The 17059-nt window shown below is 40.7% G+C and overlaps 1 long non-coding RNA gene across 2 annotated transcripts in view; it reads right to left on the bottom strand.

Annotated features, from left to right (window-relative positions):
• The window catches only part of LOC113271231 (uncharacterized), a 251948-nt gene that overhangs the window by 102769 nt on the left and 132120 nt on the right, over nt 1–17059 (bottom strand). The window lies entirely within an intron of this gene.

Raw genomic sequence — 17059 nt, 5'->3', positions numbered from 1 at the left:
GCTGTTCAACGTCATGAGTCATTAGGAAAGTGCAAATTAAAAGCACAATGAGATACCACTATCCATGTGTTAGAATAACTAGAAATAAATCAATAGACAACTTACAACACCAAGTGCTGGCAAGAAAGCAGAGCGACTGGAACACTCATAGATTTTTAGTGGGAATGCCAAGTAGTACAGTCACTCCGGGAAACCACTCAGCAGTTGCTTATAAAATTAAATACACCCTTACCAAGTGACTGAGTAATACCACTCCTAGGTATTTAACTAATTTAACTGAAATTTGTGTTCCTACAAAAGCTGCATGTAAATGTTTATAGAAGCTTTATTCAAGTTGCCAAAAACTGGAACCAATGTATCCCGTCAATAAGGGAAGGAGTAAACAAACTGGTACATCCACACAATGAATTTTCTTGGCAATAGAAAGGAATAAACTGATTTCTGACCAAGGTGGAGTAGTAAAGACTCTGGCCTAAACAAACAAAAACCAATAAAATATTTGAAACAACAGTTTTGCAAGTCATCGGATACCAAGCAATGAAGAACAAGGATTCCTGAAAGACAGGGTACAGATGATGTGAGCCCTTTGGTTGCCTCAACTTGCTGCCTTGAGAGGGTTTTCAGGACAAAGTACAGATTTCCCGAATTGAAGAGACAGAGCCAAGGATGTAGGGAAACCAAGATGGCTGGAGTTCCCAAGACAGAGTAGAATAGGGAAGGGAACTGCAAAGAGACAGAACGGCAGAGGTCGACAGAGGAGCCTCATCCAGTATTCAGGTGAGCCTTCATCAGCGAATGCCTGGGTAGAAACCACTCCAAGCTGGGGAAAGAAACATCTGGAAGGATTAGAAGCGACAGTGACTGGTGATCATACAGGACCATTTACACCTCACATATTACTGATATTGTCAGGTTTGAATCTATCATCTTACTATTAGTCTCCTCTTTGTCCATATTCTTTTTTCTCTTTTTCCTGTTTTCCTGCTTTGTTTTGGATATACATCAATATTTAGCATATAAATATTGATATCCATATCAATATTTTAACAACTTGGTGCCTTTTTGCTATAAGTCTGTTGTTTTATTTTAGCGGTTACTCTAAGATTTATGTTATACCTTTCTAACTTCCCACATTCTAGCTTCAAGTGATATCATACCACTTCATGTATGTATAAGAACCTGCCAATAGTTCATTTCCATTTCTTCCCTCCAACTTTGTGCTGTTGTTGTCATACATCTTGCTTTTACATATGGTATAAACATCATACTACATTACTCTTAGGGAATCCAGAAATAGACACGCACATATATGAGCAACTGATTTTTGGCAAATGTGCAAAGGCAATTTAGTGAATAAAGAGTCTTTTCACCAAATGGTGCTGGAACAATTGGATATCCACAGGGAAACAAAACAAACCAAAACAAAAAAACTTCCGTACATACTTTGCACCATAAAGAAAATAACTTTAAATTAACTAAAAAATGAACTCAAAGACACAAATGTAAAATCTAAAACTATAAGACATCCAGAAGAAAACATAGGAGAAAACTTTTGTGACCTTCCCTTAGGCAAAGATTTCTTCCATATGACACTGAGAGCATGAGTCATAAAAGAAGAAATTGATAAATTGGACTTCAGCAAAATTTAAAACTCTGCTTTCCAAAAGATCTCTTAAGAAAATGAAAGACAAGCCAAAGACTAGAAGAAAATATTTAAAAGTCATGTATCTGATAACAGACTTTTAGTATACAACAGACATTTAAACATATTCAAAATATATCTTAAAATCTTAAAATACAATACAAAGGAAATGATTTTTTAGAAACATTAGATTCAAGCAGTCATGTTACTAGAAGAGAAGGCAAATGAACTCATGGAATAAATCTCTACATCATTAGTCATTAGGGACATGCAAATTACACACAGTAAAATACCACTGCATACCAATTAGAATGGCTAAAATGGAAAAAGATTGACCATAACATGTGTTGGCAACAATACACAGAAACTAGAACTATCCCACATTGCTAATAGGAATGTAAAATGGGGCAACCACTTTGCAAGGGTTTGGCAATTTCTTTAGAAAGTCAGCATACACCTATCGTCTGATCCAGCCATTCTACTTTGTCCAAGAAAAATGAAAGCACGTATCTATCCCCCAAACCGTAGTGCATGAATGATCATAGTCACTATTTGTAATAGCCCCAAACTGGCAACAATACAAACATCCATCAACAGGTGAATGGATAAACAAACTCGAGTTCTATCCAACCAATAGACTACAACCCTGCAACAAAAAGGAATGAACTAGTGAAACATACTATATCAGGGATGAATCCTAAAATAATTTTTCTGAGTGAAAGAAGTCATATTAAAGGGATACATATGGTATAATTTTATTCCTATAAGATTCTAGCAAATGTAAATGTGTCCATAGTGACAGCACATCAGTGGATGCTTAGGGATGGAAGAAGTGGAGAAGGAAGTGAGGAGTGATGACAAAGAGGGACAAGGAAGCTTTTGGTCGTGACGGATCTACTATCTTGATTGTAGCGAAGCCTGTATGGATGCGAACTTAGGTCAAAACTTATCAAATCAACACTTTTTGATATGTCTTGTTTATTGTGGTTAATTATACATCAATCTGTTATTTTTTAAAGAATGAGCTATGAATCCACTCAACAACATAGATTAATTTAAATACCCTCGGCTAAGTGAAAGAAGTCAAAATCAAAAAGCTGTATACGGATCGATCCCATTTATACAATATTCTTGCAAAGACAAAACAAAAGGAATGCAAGACAGCAGTGATGGTCAGTTTGAGGCTGGGTGAAGAGTTAATGGCAAAGAAGCAGCATGAGGAAATGTTGGGGTCAGTGGAACATCCTCTATGGTACTATGATGGTCAATACACAGCTCCGTGGGATTGTCAAAATCCACAGTACTGCATACCAGGAAGAGTGAATTTTATTGTACTCAAATTTTTAAAAATCAACCAGCTCACTGAGGCAACCCAAGATACACAGCAGACCGTGACGAATACCTATAATTGTGTTGTCAATGAATAAGATAATCACACGGAAAGGGGTGGGTAAGAAAGGAGCTGACCTACATGACAAAGAGTTTTTTGCCTAGATACAGGCAAAAGACAAAATGAATCCGTATACACACAATGTACTCTAATTAGTATATTTGTTTCTCAAAGGCGTATGTGCTAGTGATTCTGGAACAACTTTACACATATAGTAGGGGTAAACAAATAAGTAAATGTATTACAGATAATGGTTTTAAACTGTTGGAGAAGGAAGTTACAAATAAACAAAGGGGAAACTGTAAAATTTGTGCTGGAGGGAAGCCTGAGGTAGCTGTATGAACTCATGTGTTTTTCTTTCAAAAATATATTTAACATATATTTTTATATAAATATATATTTCATATCATATTTATACATTTATATTATATTTTATCAATTCTATTGTATTATAGCTTATCTATTATATAATATTTATATCATATTTATATATACTAAATATAACTTTAAATGATATATAATTATATTATTATATATTATATGTAATATTATTTGGTTTATATTATATTAATATTTTATTTAATATTTATATATTAAAAATACTTTAAAATATATTTTTAAAAACATATAAGTTTTTTTAGAGAGAAAGAGCAAGAGATAGCATGCGTGTGCACGCACACACACACACACACACACACACACACACACACACACATTGGGGGGAGGGGCAGAGGAAGAGGGAGAGAGAGAATCTCCAGCAGACTCTAGGCTAAGCGAGGAGCCCCACACAGGGCTTGATCCCAGGACCCTGAAATCATGACCTGAGTCAAAATCAAGAGTTGGACACTTAACTAACTGAGCCACCCAGGTGCCTCAAAACATATATATTATAATATATATCATAAATATATATTATAATATGTATTTTAAAATAACACATGAGTATATGTATATATAAAAATATTTTCAGATAAATATAGAATGTATATATACTAATATATATGTATATTTCCTCAAAGTATCTTCCCCCAAATATTTATTAATTATACAAGGAAAAATAATAACTTTAGAGTGGAGAAACCTGGCAGACAAAGCCTTAACCAAATGATCAAATTTAACATTACCAGTGATAAAACATATCAACATTATGTACCCCTGATACAGTGTTCTGAGAAGGGTACACCTACTCTAATATTCTTCTCAAAAATCCATAATCTAAACAAGGAACTGTCAGACAAAATTAAATGGGACTGGAATGCTTCAAAAATGTCAAGGTCATGAAAAACAAAGCCAGACTTTCCTTAGGAATAGAAATTGGAACCCCTATAAAGGATAATTTGGTAAAATCTCTCAAAATTATCAATATTCATGCATGGTGGCCCAGCGGTTCCATTTCTAGGAATTTATCTTCTAAATGGGTCTACATGAGAAATAAAGATATTCACTGGGGCATTGTTTGTAGTAGCAAAAAATTAGGAACTGTTTAAAAGTCTATTAAGAGCAGCCAATTAAATCGATGATGATTCACAATGGAAGACCGTGCAGCCTTCACAAAAAGGGAGTGATGGGGAACTATACCCGAGATGTATGTACGGTAAAGAACAAAGTGGGTGATCTGCTACCCTCTACGCTTTAAAGGAAAAAAAAGGCACATGTTTGTAATGGCATAGAACATCTTTGAAATGATACGCAAGAAAGTGGAGAATAGCGTTTGCCCCCGGAAACAGAAAGTAGGTGACTGGGAAAAGGAGAGGGAGAGAAATTCATTTTTCACAACCGCTTCCTATGTACCTTTTAAAATGTACCAACTGCCTTTATGATGTGTCCAATGAATTAAATGCTTAAATATCCCTTTCCTGTCTTAAAATGCAGGGTAAAACAAAGAATGTGGAGGAACAACCTCAAACAATGGGAAGAGTATAGGCGACATACCTATGAGTGACCCCGGCAGGAGCTGCAGCCAAAGTGATGGAGAAGCAAGAGAGAAGTCAAGGACTTGAGTTTCTCTTTGAAGTCTGCAGCAGAGCCCCAGACTGAAGCAGCGAGATGCATCTGCTAATAGAATTCCTGTCTCAGAGGTGCCCTGCTGCCATCCAGCATCCAGCTGGCATTCGGAGTCTGGCTCTATTGATAGATGAATAAGATTGAACATGACACCTGTGTCCAGTGAATCCCCTAGCACCATTTAACTAACACTTAGAGCAGCTGCTTTTGAAAAATTACCTTCAGACTGGGCCCACCCTAGCAGAACAAAATCATCACCTTAAGTACTTTTCCAGTTCCCAATAAATGGGGATTTTTGCCCTGCAAGAGGAGAACTGAGCCATATTTTATTTGAAGTCACATCTGTGGCTTTCTTTTTATTTCCTCTGCTGCCGACCTTAGATCATAAGGCCCGTGCTATCACAATATCCTTCCAAGCATTCTTGGCAGCTCTCCTTTGAAGAACTTCAACGGCTTCTCCTTGCCCATGGCACATGAGTAGTATTTACAAGATTGCTCCCAGTCTGCTCTCACCCACTCCCATGCATCTGCAACAAAACTACTACAAAACAAAAGCACGTCCCCATAATCTTCTACCTCTTCAAGCCATTGCTCCTGCTTCTCTCTTCATTACCTTCTTAATGAACTACTGCTAATTTATCAAGACTCAGATCCAATGTCACCTCCTAGGGAAGTATTCCCAGCCCTACCAGGCCAATTGATGGATTCCTTCTTCCTGCTTCCAGTCTGTATGAGTCTCTGCTCGTACATTTATTGCAATGCCTTATTATATATCTTATTCATCTCTTCTCAGTGTGTGTGTTCTCTGCGAGAGGAGGGAACATGACTTCCTTTTACATCCACAGTGCCCAGGTAACACACCTCTAGCTCATAGTAAAAGCTCAGTAATTGTCTTTCTCATGCATACATAGATTCTGTTTGCAGCATCCAAACGCCTAATTCAACACCCACATTCTGCTTAATTCTCTGATTTTTAGCCTCTTGCTTCAAGCATTGCTTCAAACATACCTGGAGGAGAGCACTCATGGTCTCTCCCACTCTAACTCCTGATGAAATGTCCAGTAGCATTTCTCATCCACAGAGACATTTCACCCCAGGTAAGCTGCCCTAATATGGCTTGTATTTCCCCACCTCTAAACTCCTGTTCACTCTATTCTCCTTGCCAACATTCTCTACCTGTACCCATTAAAAAACCAAGACGTGATACCACTACACACCCACCAGCATAGTTAAAATGAAAAGGACTAATAACAGTACGCATTGACGATGGCACGGAGCAACTGGAATGCTCGTTCATTGCTGGCACACACGCAAGCTGGCATAATCACTGTGGAAATCTTTTGTGCTCAATACAAATTCTCATGATCCACAAATTCTATTCCTAGGTATATACCCAACAGTACAGACAGGACCTGTATAAGAATGCTCATAACAGTGCCTTGAAATAGAAACAACCCCTATGTCCACTACCAGTAGGTTGGATCAAGTGTGGTTTGTTCACACAACAGAATATTACACAGCAGTGAGAATGAGCCATTGCTGAACCAAACACCATAGGTGGATCTCACAGTGTGGAGTGAAAGAAACCAAACACAGAAGATGAAAGAATTTACACTCTATGATTTAATTTCCATAAAGTTCAAAACTAGGCACAAGTAATCCACAGTGATAGCAGTCAGGATTGTTGGGGCCCCAGAAACTGGTGGTGGGGGGATTAGGGAGCCTCTGGGGCACTGATAAATGTTCCATTTTTGATCTGGGTTGTGGTGACATGTCTTGCTTTTTGAAGGCTCAATAAACTGCACACTTAAGTTTTGGGTTATGTTTGGGTAAAACTGAAAATCAAATCTCCACAGTACTGGGTCTGCTCCTTCACCTAGGGGAAGTTCTCCTAACTGGTTGATGGTCAATTAACTAATGGGATTCTACTACCCTGTAAAGTGCCTAAGTGCCTCTGGGGGGCACCTCAATGATTTTGAATTATACCAAGACCGCCAACGTGTTTTTTTTGTCCTTGACATCCCTACGTTGAAAGAGCATAAACTAAGATCTCTAGGAACCAGACCATTTAACCCGGGCTCTGTGGACAGCTGGGGCAGCTTGAGGGTCTGTTTCACTCTGCTGTCCTCAGCTGTGATGGGAGCTGTTCGAGAACAGACTGCCTCTACTCAGAGTGTATTTTCTGGGGTGCCAGTAACGTTCTTCACTCATCTCCTTCTTCAGAGCCCCATGACTTAAAGTGTGAGCCACAGACCAGCAGCACGTCATGTCACCTGGGGGCTGATCTGAAATGCAAACGAATGAGCTTCATCTCAGGCCAAATGAGTCAGAATGGTGGTGCCCAGAATTCTGTGTTTTAATAAGATCCCCTGGTGTATTAACCTTGTCTTGTCTTTTCTGTATTCTGATGCCCTGACATTTGGGCCTTGCTGACCCTGGAGGGACGGCCCCTCTCAGGGTTAGCCAATTCCCAAAGATAGGAAGCAATTTGCCCCCACGCTTGCTTTTCAATTACAAACCAACCAATCCAGAGTTCACACCCCATGGGTGGAAAAGTGGGGATGAAGAGGGACACCGAAGTACAGGGAATTTTCCCAAGCACTGTCCTGGTGTTGGAGAACCTAGGTGACCATACTCATGATCATACCCAGCACCACAGAAATAGTCACCCAAGCTACCATTTGTTGAATGCATTCTAAGTGCCGGGTAATGAGCCGTAGAAATGTCTTATTCAATTAACACCCATGATAACCCTCTTGGGCATGTAGTCCCATTTCCAGAGGAGTCACCTGAAACTCAAAAATATTAAGTGACTTTTGTTTATATGCCATACCAGAAGCACAGCTATTATTCAAACTAGGTCTTTCTGATTCCAAAGACACAGCTCTTAATGACTACAAGATGGATATTAAAACTGAAGATGCTTTCAGCAGAAAAGCTTGGAAATTAGATACAGAATTCTAATGTGCCATTGCAGATTTTGAAATATGATAGTCATGAATTTTCCCGATACTCAAAGTGGAAAAATGTCATATTTCTTAATTTTTATAAATCAGATTAGAAACTGGGTTACAGCCCTCACACACCAAATTCCACTTGGAATTCAAAGTCAGCAACCATTGAAGATTTCTTCTCTGTTCTGTTGGGCTTACGTGGGTCTGTACAAATGAGGGAGGAGTCTGGTCCTGAGTATTCTGGTATTTGATACCCCTGAGGTTCAATGTTCCTTCTCTGTCTATGGTCTTTGTGTTTCCATGTCAGCTTCACTGGCCTTTACCTTCACCCAGACTTTCAGGGTACCACCAACCCACACTCACATGAGGTCTTGTTACCTCCGGGCTGTTGTATCCAAGCGAACCCCAACTCCTGCTGCGTGCATGGCTCTTTTCCCATAGTTTTCTCCAGGTCAGATAACGCTTCTCTGCAACTGCACCAGCCTCCAACCTCTACCCCCATCGGGCTTAATGATGTCAAGCCTCATCAACATTTGCAAACAAAGCCTTTTTAGAGTTGACCCTTGGCTTCCCACTCTTTCCCAAACCTTACAAACAAAAACAAAAACAAAAAAATACCTGTTACTGCCCTTAGCCAAGAAAGCTCAAAATTAGGAGAAATGAGGTAACTGCTTTCTATTTTTTTTTCCCCTAACAAGAACATGGGGAGATGGAGTGGGGAGAGGTAAGAGATAAAACACCAATCCATTTTTTAATAGCTCTCATTTTTACCTAAGTGGTCATTAACTTGGGGCCAAAATATTAGAGCTAAAAAGCAATGCAACTCCTTTTTTTTTTAAATTTTATTCATTTATTTGATAAAAAGAGAGCACAAGCAGGGGGAGCAGCAGGCAGAGAGAGAGAGAGGGAGAAGCAGGCTCCCCGCTGAGCAGGGAGCCCAATGCGGGGCTCGATCCCAGGACCCTGGGATCATGACCTGAGCTGAAGGCAGACGCTTGACCAACCGAGCCACCCAGGCGCCCCAAAGCAACTCCTTTTTTAATTCTCTCTGAGACTCTCCCATTATAGATTCCCCAGATTGAAACCCTCTGGAGGTCAGCAAGTAAACCAACAACACACTCATTTTTTTCCTTACCTTTCCAGGCCTAACTCAAATGTCATCTCTTCCATGAAGGCTTCCTTGATTATTATTCTGTTCAGAATCATTCTTTCCTTTCCCTGTTCTCCCAGAAATTTGCTAGGTGTCTGCCTTACACTGTATTAATTGTATTCTGCTTTACCTAATACAATTAAAAAAAAAAAAACACAAAAACGCCTGCCACATTTCCTAACTGGATATTTTAGAGTATAACGGTATGAAGCACCTTTATCTAGTTCCAGCAGAGACCGAAGGAAAAATATTCTCTGGCTTAATAGTCTTCACCATGAATCAAGAAGAGAAAAATAATAAATTTGCCCAAAATTCAACAAACATCTTTCTCCAAACTTTATTGAGCAGAGTAAATTTTGCTGGCTTCAGAGTGATGACAGTCACTCAGGGTAATTTAATGGCAAGTTCTCTTACTTAAAAACTTAACTTGGACTTCAACCAAGTCTATATAGTTGCATTCTTAGAGTGCCAGAGTACCTCCATCTCTCTGGGAGGGGAGTCTGTCCCTAGGAAATAGTGCAGAACAGCCCAAATAGGAGGCTGATTACCCTCCTGGGTGTCAGAGGCTGCAAATCCAACCCTGGGGCTGCAAAGTGCATCCTGGGATGCCAGCCAGCTTAGAGATGCACTGTGGTGTGGTGCAGACAGCACTCAGCTGGGGATCAGAAGCCCATGATGTAATAAGGAGGAATAACCACGGAGCTTTTAGCCACCTGTTATTTGAATACATCTCATGGATGTGTTAACTCTCCAGTCTGTAATGACCACCTTGGCGCTTGTCCCTGTACCTCTTTTTCCCACAGTCATGGCTCCTTGGCTCTCACCTGTAGGCTCAGCTCAGGTCTGTGACCATGAATTCTAAGTCATGAAGGATTTAAGGAGTCATGTTTGGTCTTCCCTACATGGCATAACTGGACTATCACTTTGTTCCTTGACATGAAGCTTATGGAAACTCCTATCCCACTTTTTAACCCAGTCATGATCAAATTTGCCTCTGCCCAAATTCCGCAATAGCATTTCTGGCCCCTAGAGATGAAAGGACTGCTTGCTTTCATGGTTCCATCCCTGAACCCTACGCTTAAATTTGAGGTTCACTTAGCAACTAGCCCCTGGAATTCTCACTCCCTCCCTGAACCTTAGCATATGGCCTTCTGCCAGATTTCCCAGGTGCTGAGCTCTCCAGGGTGTGAGGAAACCCATGAACTGCCTCTTGTCACTCCTTGATGCTTTCTGATGTATGCTGATGCTAGTCTGGGCCTCCATTTCCCTACCACCACGATATTCTAGACTCGTTCATGGCTGCGTATTCCCATGGCCTCCTGCCGTTGGGTTGGTTTCCAATTGGCTGCCCCAATTGTGCAGATCTTTCCATCCTCCATACATTAGCTCCCACTGCTCTGACTAACCTCACCAGCAGCCAACACCTGGTTTGGAGAGATTTTGTTACACTGGTGTCTTGGTTCTGCAGAATGTTGGCAGACATAACTTACACAAAGGGCTCTATAGTTAAATGGATATTTAAGGATAATATGTGAGACAAACAGGATTCTTTACAGGAGGACTTCACAGAGCCTCTAAAATGATGACACGTGCTGACAATACCTAAGGAAGGATATAGTGCTTAGCATTCTCAAAACATATTTGACCATGTTTTCCTTGGAGCATGTTCTTGGACTGGTGTTCCCAGGAACAGACTTTGGGAAATGCTAAATCACATTCTTCAGATTCCAGCCCCATGTTAACCTTGACTTCTTGGCAGTAATGACATCATGGAAGCCCCAGATGCGGCCCCCTTCATGGTGCCATGGAGCCACAAGAGCTGGTTTTGAATCCTAGACCTCCCTTTTCCTTTCCTCTTATTCGCTTGTTGTTTGACTCTTTAAAAATTGCATAACTTGTCTGCCTTTCCATTTCTACTTCCACTTCACAGGGTGATTGATATGCAACTGTGTACATTATTATTATCCACAGTGGCTCACTAACATTTACTTATTGAACATTTGCTCTCCACTCATAACTGTTCTAATCCCTTTGCCTGTATCACCACTTCGATTTTTTTTTTTTTTTAGAGAGAAAGCCAGAGAGCACATGAGTCAAGGGGAAGGGCAGAGTGAGAGGAAGAGAGAATCTTAAGCAGGCTCCATGTCCAGCACAGAGACTGATGCGGGGCTCAATCTCACGACCCTGAGATCACAACCTGAGCTGAAATCAAGAGTCCAACCTTAACTGACTGAGCCACACAGGCACCCCACATATCACCTCTTTTAATACAACAATCATATGATATAGGCACAACCTTTGATCCCATTTTACAGAGGGCGCTATTGAGGCATAAAACAGCTAAATATTAATTAACCGAAGTTCACCAGCTAATAATGCTCAACTGAGATTCAAGCCAAGGTGGCTGGACTGCAGCAACATTGTTCTCAATCAATGCTGTAATCTACTCATTCATTCAACACTTACCATATGCCAGGTCATGCAATAAGCCCTAGATATATAGCAATAAATAGACATTCTTGCCGTGCTGCCCTGCTGGAGCTTATATTCCTAGTGGTGGATACAGGCTACAAGTAAATAAGCATAGGTCTTGTAGTGATGAGTGACATAGAGAAAATTAAAGCAAGAAATGGGATATGCAAGTGCTATTTTTATGCAGGGTGGTCAGGGAAAGCCTCTCCGATTTAAGGTGACATTTGAGCAGGAGGAAGTGATAAGTGGAAGGAAGAGTATTCCATGCAGAAGGAACGGCAAAGGCAAAGGCCCTAAGGTAAGAGCACTCTTGAATTGTTCACAAAGTAGCAAGGGGCCAGTGTGGATGCAGCAGTATCCACAATAAAAAGTAAGAGGGAGTGGAGTTAGCGAGGTTCAGAACCGCAAGTCATGGGTTGGATTGGAAACGGAGGGTAACTCTGTTAAGAAATACAGTTTTACTCTGAAATGGAAAATTGTTGGAGGGTTTGGGGCTGAGGCAAGATGTTCTGACTTAGAGCTCAAAGGCCACTCCAGCTGCTATTTGGGGGGCAAAGAGAAGCAGGAAGACCAGCTGCAGGGATCTAGTCAAAAGATTATGTCAGCTGGGCGTCAGCAGTGGAGGCAGGAGATGAGGTCAGATTCTGGAGAGATTAGGGCAAGAAACCCAGCAGGATTTCCTAATGGATTGAACCTGGGATATGAGGGAAGGATAACTCCAAGATTTTCACCTGAGCACTTGGAAGGGTGGAGTTGAGACGGCACAGGCTGGCGGAAGAGTGGGATTCTAGAGGAAAACCACCCATTGAAGACCCAGCATGGTAATCACTCCTTGAAGCTTCAGCTTCAAGCTAGTGCTGCCTCTTGTATGTAAGCCTGCCTCTCGCCTCTTGACAGAAAATAAAAATGACATAATCCAATATAATCTCCCCCTTCTTGAGTCACCAGAGAACTTCAAACCCAGTTCAGGATGCTGTTGAAAATTTTTGATATTTCAAAGGGCTAAAAAGAATCAAAGACACATGTTTTCACTCTTGTACAAGGAGGATGGTAGAGAATAAATACATTAGGGGATTTGCTTTAGTTCTTGAGAAATATGGGTCCAAATGCAATTTCTCCACGAAGGCGGGAGAAAGAAGACATAGAATGTGGCTATTGAAAAGCAGTGTTCATTAATAGCTAAAAATGGCTGATTTAGAAATTCCATAACATCATAGGGCCCTCTCTTAGGAAAGGAGAGGCAACCACTCAGCGGCTACCAGGGCTTTTGACATCAAGTTGGGCATTGTGGACACATGGATGTTTCCATGGCAACTCTCTCTACACAGTTTGGCCAGACCAGCTTCCGCCCATGACTCAGGGTGTCTGTGTGGCTCAGGCTGCTTTTCCACATTGCATGAGGCCACTCTTCAAGATTACCCCAGGTGACCCACCCTCCATGGTTCTGTGAGGAAGACGGTTATACACGGTATACACGGAACAACAGAACTTTAAAAGTAGTGACTTGCTACATATTTTCATAAATATTTGTGTATTTATCTTTATAATTTTATTTACTTTGATTCTAGTGGGTGTTTACCCCCAAAGTTTCTTTGTAATTTAATTTCTTTGCCCTTAGATATGACAGCAAAAATACAAACAACAAAAGAAAAAAATTGAAAAATTGGACTACATTGAAATTAGAAACTTTTGTGTTTCAAATGATACCATCAAGAAAAGAAAAAGCTCACAGAATAGCAGAGAATATTTACAAATCATCTATCTGATAAGGGACTTGTATCCAGAATATATATAAAGAACTCCTACAACTCAAAAGAAAAAGACAACCAAACTGAAAAATGGGCAAAAGATTTGAATAGACATTTCTCCAAAAAAGACATTAAAATGACCAATAAGCAAGCGAAAAAATGTTCAACATCTTTAACTATTAGAAAAAGTCAAATGGAAACCACAATGAGATACAAATTCACACCCACCAGGATGGCTAATATAAAAGACAAACAGGGGCTCCTAGGTGGCTCAGTCAGTCAAGTGTCAGTCTCTTGGTTTCGGCTCAGGTCATGATGTAAGGGTCATGGGATTGAGTCCTGTGTTGGCTTCCCCACTTAGCTGGGAGTCTGCTTGAGTTTCTCTCCCTCTGTCCCTCCCCTGCTCATATGCATGCTTTCTCTCTCTCTCTCTCTCTAAAGTAAATAAATAAATCTTAAAAAAAAATTAGATAAAAAGAAGAGTGCTTGGGTGGCTTAGTTAGTTAAACTTCTGACCCTTGATTTTGGCTCAGGTCATCATCTTAGGGTCATGAGATCAAGCTCTGTGCTTAGCACAGAGTCTGCTTGAGATTCTCTCTCTCCCTCTCTCTCTCTTTCCCTCACCCCACTCATGTACACATGCTCTCTCTAAATAAATAAATAAATAAATAAATAAATAAATAAATAAATAAAATCTTAAAAAGAAAAAGACAAACGGTAACAAGCATTATGAGGATATAGATATATCACAACCCTCATACACAGCTGTAAAAATTGTAACATGGCTCAGGTGCTTTGGGAAACAATTGACAGTTCCCCAAAAAGTTAAATATAGGATTATTATATGACCCAGTAATTCCACTTCTAGATATATACCCAAGAAAAACAGAAACATGCTCACACAAAAACTTGACCAACTGGTGAAAGTTGGGTGTGTTCTCCTCTTCCCAAATCCACATGTAGTGATGTCAAGCTATTAACCTAGGGTCAGCCATTATGAGAGTATACTAGGGAAATTAGCAAATAGTACCATCTAGGGCTTCTGTTTGTCTTTTTTTTTTTCTTTGAGAGCCAGTTTTTAAACATTTTATACCATGAGAATAGGATTTAAATGTTGTGAGACACAACATTTTTTTTTTAGACACAATATTAAGAGTCTTCTTTGAGCTTGACCCAGGGCCTCTAACATGCTGAGGTTACCTGAGAGTCTTGCCAGCCAGCTAGTATTTTTCCATGTTCCTGAAAGGCCTTCTCTGGGCCCTTTGTTACCTTATATTGTGCAGTGCTCCCAACTTTGGTGGGTTCTGCACACCCCTCACGATTTATGCCAACCCCACATACCATATGCACTGCTAGCCATTTGAGAGTTTTCTTTAAATTGTCTCATTTTCATACATACACAAAGATGAGGTTTTTGTAAAGGAAAATAAAGTTTAAGGCAGGGAAAATATGCAAAAAGCAGAAAGGGCCATGACCCCGGGGGGGGGGGTGGAATACAAGCACTCTGATGTAGAGGACAAAGCGTTGAATTGCCAAAATATGGAGAGAGAAGTGAGTCTGATGTTTGTCATCTCAGAGGTTTAGAAAAGCAGCTAAGGGATATGCTGACAGACAACCAGCCTGGAAGGACAGGAGGAAAACACTGGGCCAGCTGGGTGTGCCATCTTGGGATAAGAAATCTGAGACTATTACGCAGACCAGTGAGTTTACTTTGAAGATAAAGCAGTGGAGACCAAAAGAAGGATGGACCCTGGGGGTGAGAGGGTTACTGAGCAATTGGAGAAGCTACAGGAGAAACTGATCAAGGAGCTGAGGTTACATGGGGTAGTTTGATAGACATGGAGCTGAGGGGGAGGACATGACAAGGGGAAGGTTAGGAAGAGGGTACTTGGAAAGTTAACAGGAGGAAGGCTAAAGGCAGAGATGAGTTGACAGATGGAAGAGAGGGTGCAAAGCAGCCCCAGTGGGTAGGCTGTGATATCAGAAGTACCACAGGAGGAGCAGATGGTGAAGAGTAGACAGCGAGGATGCCAACTGCCATGTAAGGATGAGAATGTTGCCCTTCTGAGCCTTGATAATGAACACACAGTGTCAGTCAGTATCTGGTGAGTGATAGGAGTCAATGCATCTAAAATTATCTCACAAGCAATAAGTGGGTGCACACACCGTGATCTGGGGAACATGCCTTCACACCCATCAATATGGTAATTATATCCAACAAGGAATCCAAGTCCATTTGCTTGACCTCTTCCTAGGGGAAGCTTGTTGGTGTCTAGTCGTCCCTGAATTCTTTAGTTGCCTAAACATTTAAACGTGTTTCATAGTCAGATACAGAATTTTGCCAAGGCTGCACATTAAACTTAACATTTTAAAATTTCCTGAGTCTCATAAATTGAGATCATTTGAACTTTGCCAATTGCTATTTTAGTTTTCAACACACACACAACACAGAAATACATAAGAAGGAATTAGTCCAATGATGGGACTTCAAAACAATAAGGAAGAGGAGGTCCAGTGAAAAGAAAGAGGGAAGAGAAAAAGAATCACCAACATAGATCACATCCAGGTGGTGTGTTTGCAACTGGCTCAGTTATTATTACAGATGGTAACGGTTCCAATAGATCGAGCCCCTGTTGTGGTTCAGATCCTCTGCACCCATTTTCTCCAGCCCTAACAACCCTGAAAACTATGTATTATCCTTATTTTAAAGGAGAGACAACTGGAGGTCAAAGGTGAATAAAAGCTTCATTCTTAATAGATGGCAGATCTGAGTTTCAAATCCACGCCTACCACACTACCTCCTCCTTTCCCATCGGCCGATGAATTCTGATAAATCTTACCCTGAAAATAGTTTCATGCCTTGAAAAAATACAAAATATCGTTTTCCAGTTGGCTTTGTAGTTTTCTAGAAATATCTACTCTCAGAAGGGTTGGAAAGTATAGTAAACACTGTTAATTGCTACCCAGTGCCCATTCCCCCTTCCTTCATTCCAAGAAAATGCCACTTCCATGTAGATCTGTAATCATGCATACCATGGGTCTCAGGAGAATCCGATGCCCATCCTCTAGGAGCCATCTGATGCTCTAGGAGGTGGTCTGATTAGGCAAAAGGTAAATCCATCCCCATGCCAGTGACTGGGTGAGGAATGAGCATGTGACCTAACACTGGGCAAGAAGACATAACAAGAGACCTGCCAGAGGCTGCTGGAAAACTTTTCTCTGTTGTGAAAAGAGCCCTGGGAAGTCACTTTCTCTCCCAGTGGTCATGAGCAAGCAACTCGGAGGCTCGATTGTTGCTGGAAGCCATCCTAAAGCCACAGAGGGACCAGTCTTAGGATAAGACCCAAACTGTGGCTTACAGAGCAGAGAAATGGAAGGGAAGTATGTGGTTCCTTGAAAACATCAGCAGGCCACCTGATTAAGCAACACCAAAAGCCACTCAACACCCAGACCTCACTTTTGTGAGCTAGAAAATTGTGTGTATTGAACACAAATCTATTCAATAACTTCTTTAACCAATCTGAGTTCACCTTTCTGTTGTTTACAGCCCCAACATCCCTAATGGAATACTGACAATAATACAGCCAAAGTAGTAGGTCCATGGTGAAAAAAGGAGACAGACAAGCAAAAAAAAAAAGTGGGAACTCTAGCTGCTAGGGGATAGGAGACCTTCAGATAAAGGATGGAATCGCCCTGGGG

This window comes from Ursus arctos, unplaced genomic scaffold (assembly GCF_023065955.2).
Source record: "Ursus arctos isolate Adak ecotype North America unplaced genomic scaffold, UrsArc2.0 scaffold_14, whole genome shotgun sequence".
In the NCBI taxonomy this organism is placed as follows: domain Eukaryota; kingdom Metazoa; phylum Chordata; class Mammalia; order Carnivora; family Ursidae; genus Ursus; species Ursus arctos.
Note: the sequence above shows the minus strand (reverse complement) of the source record. Positions and strands in the feature narration are given on the sequence as shown.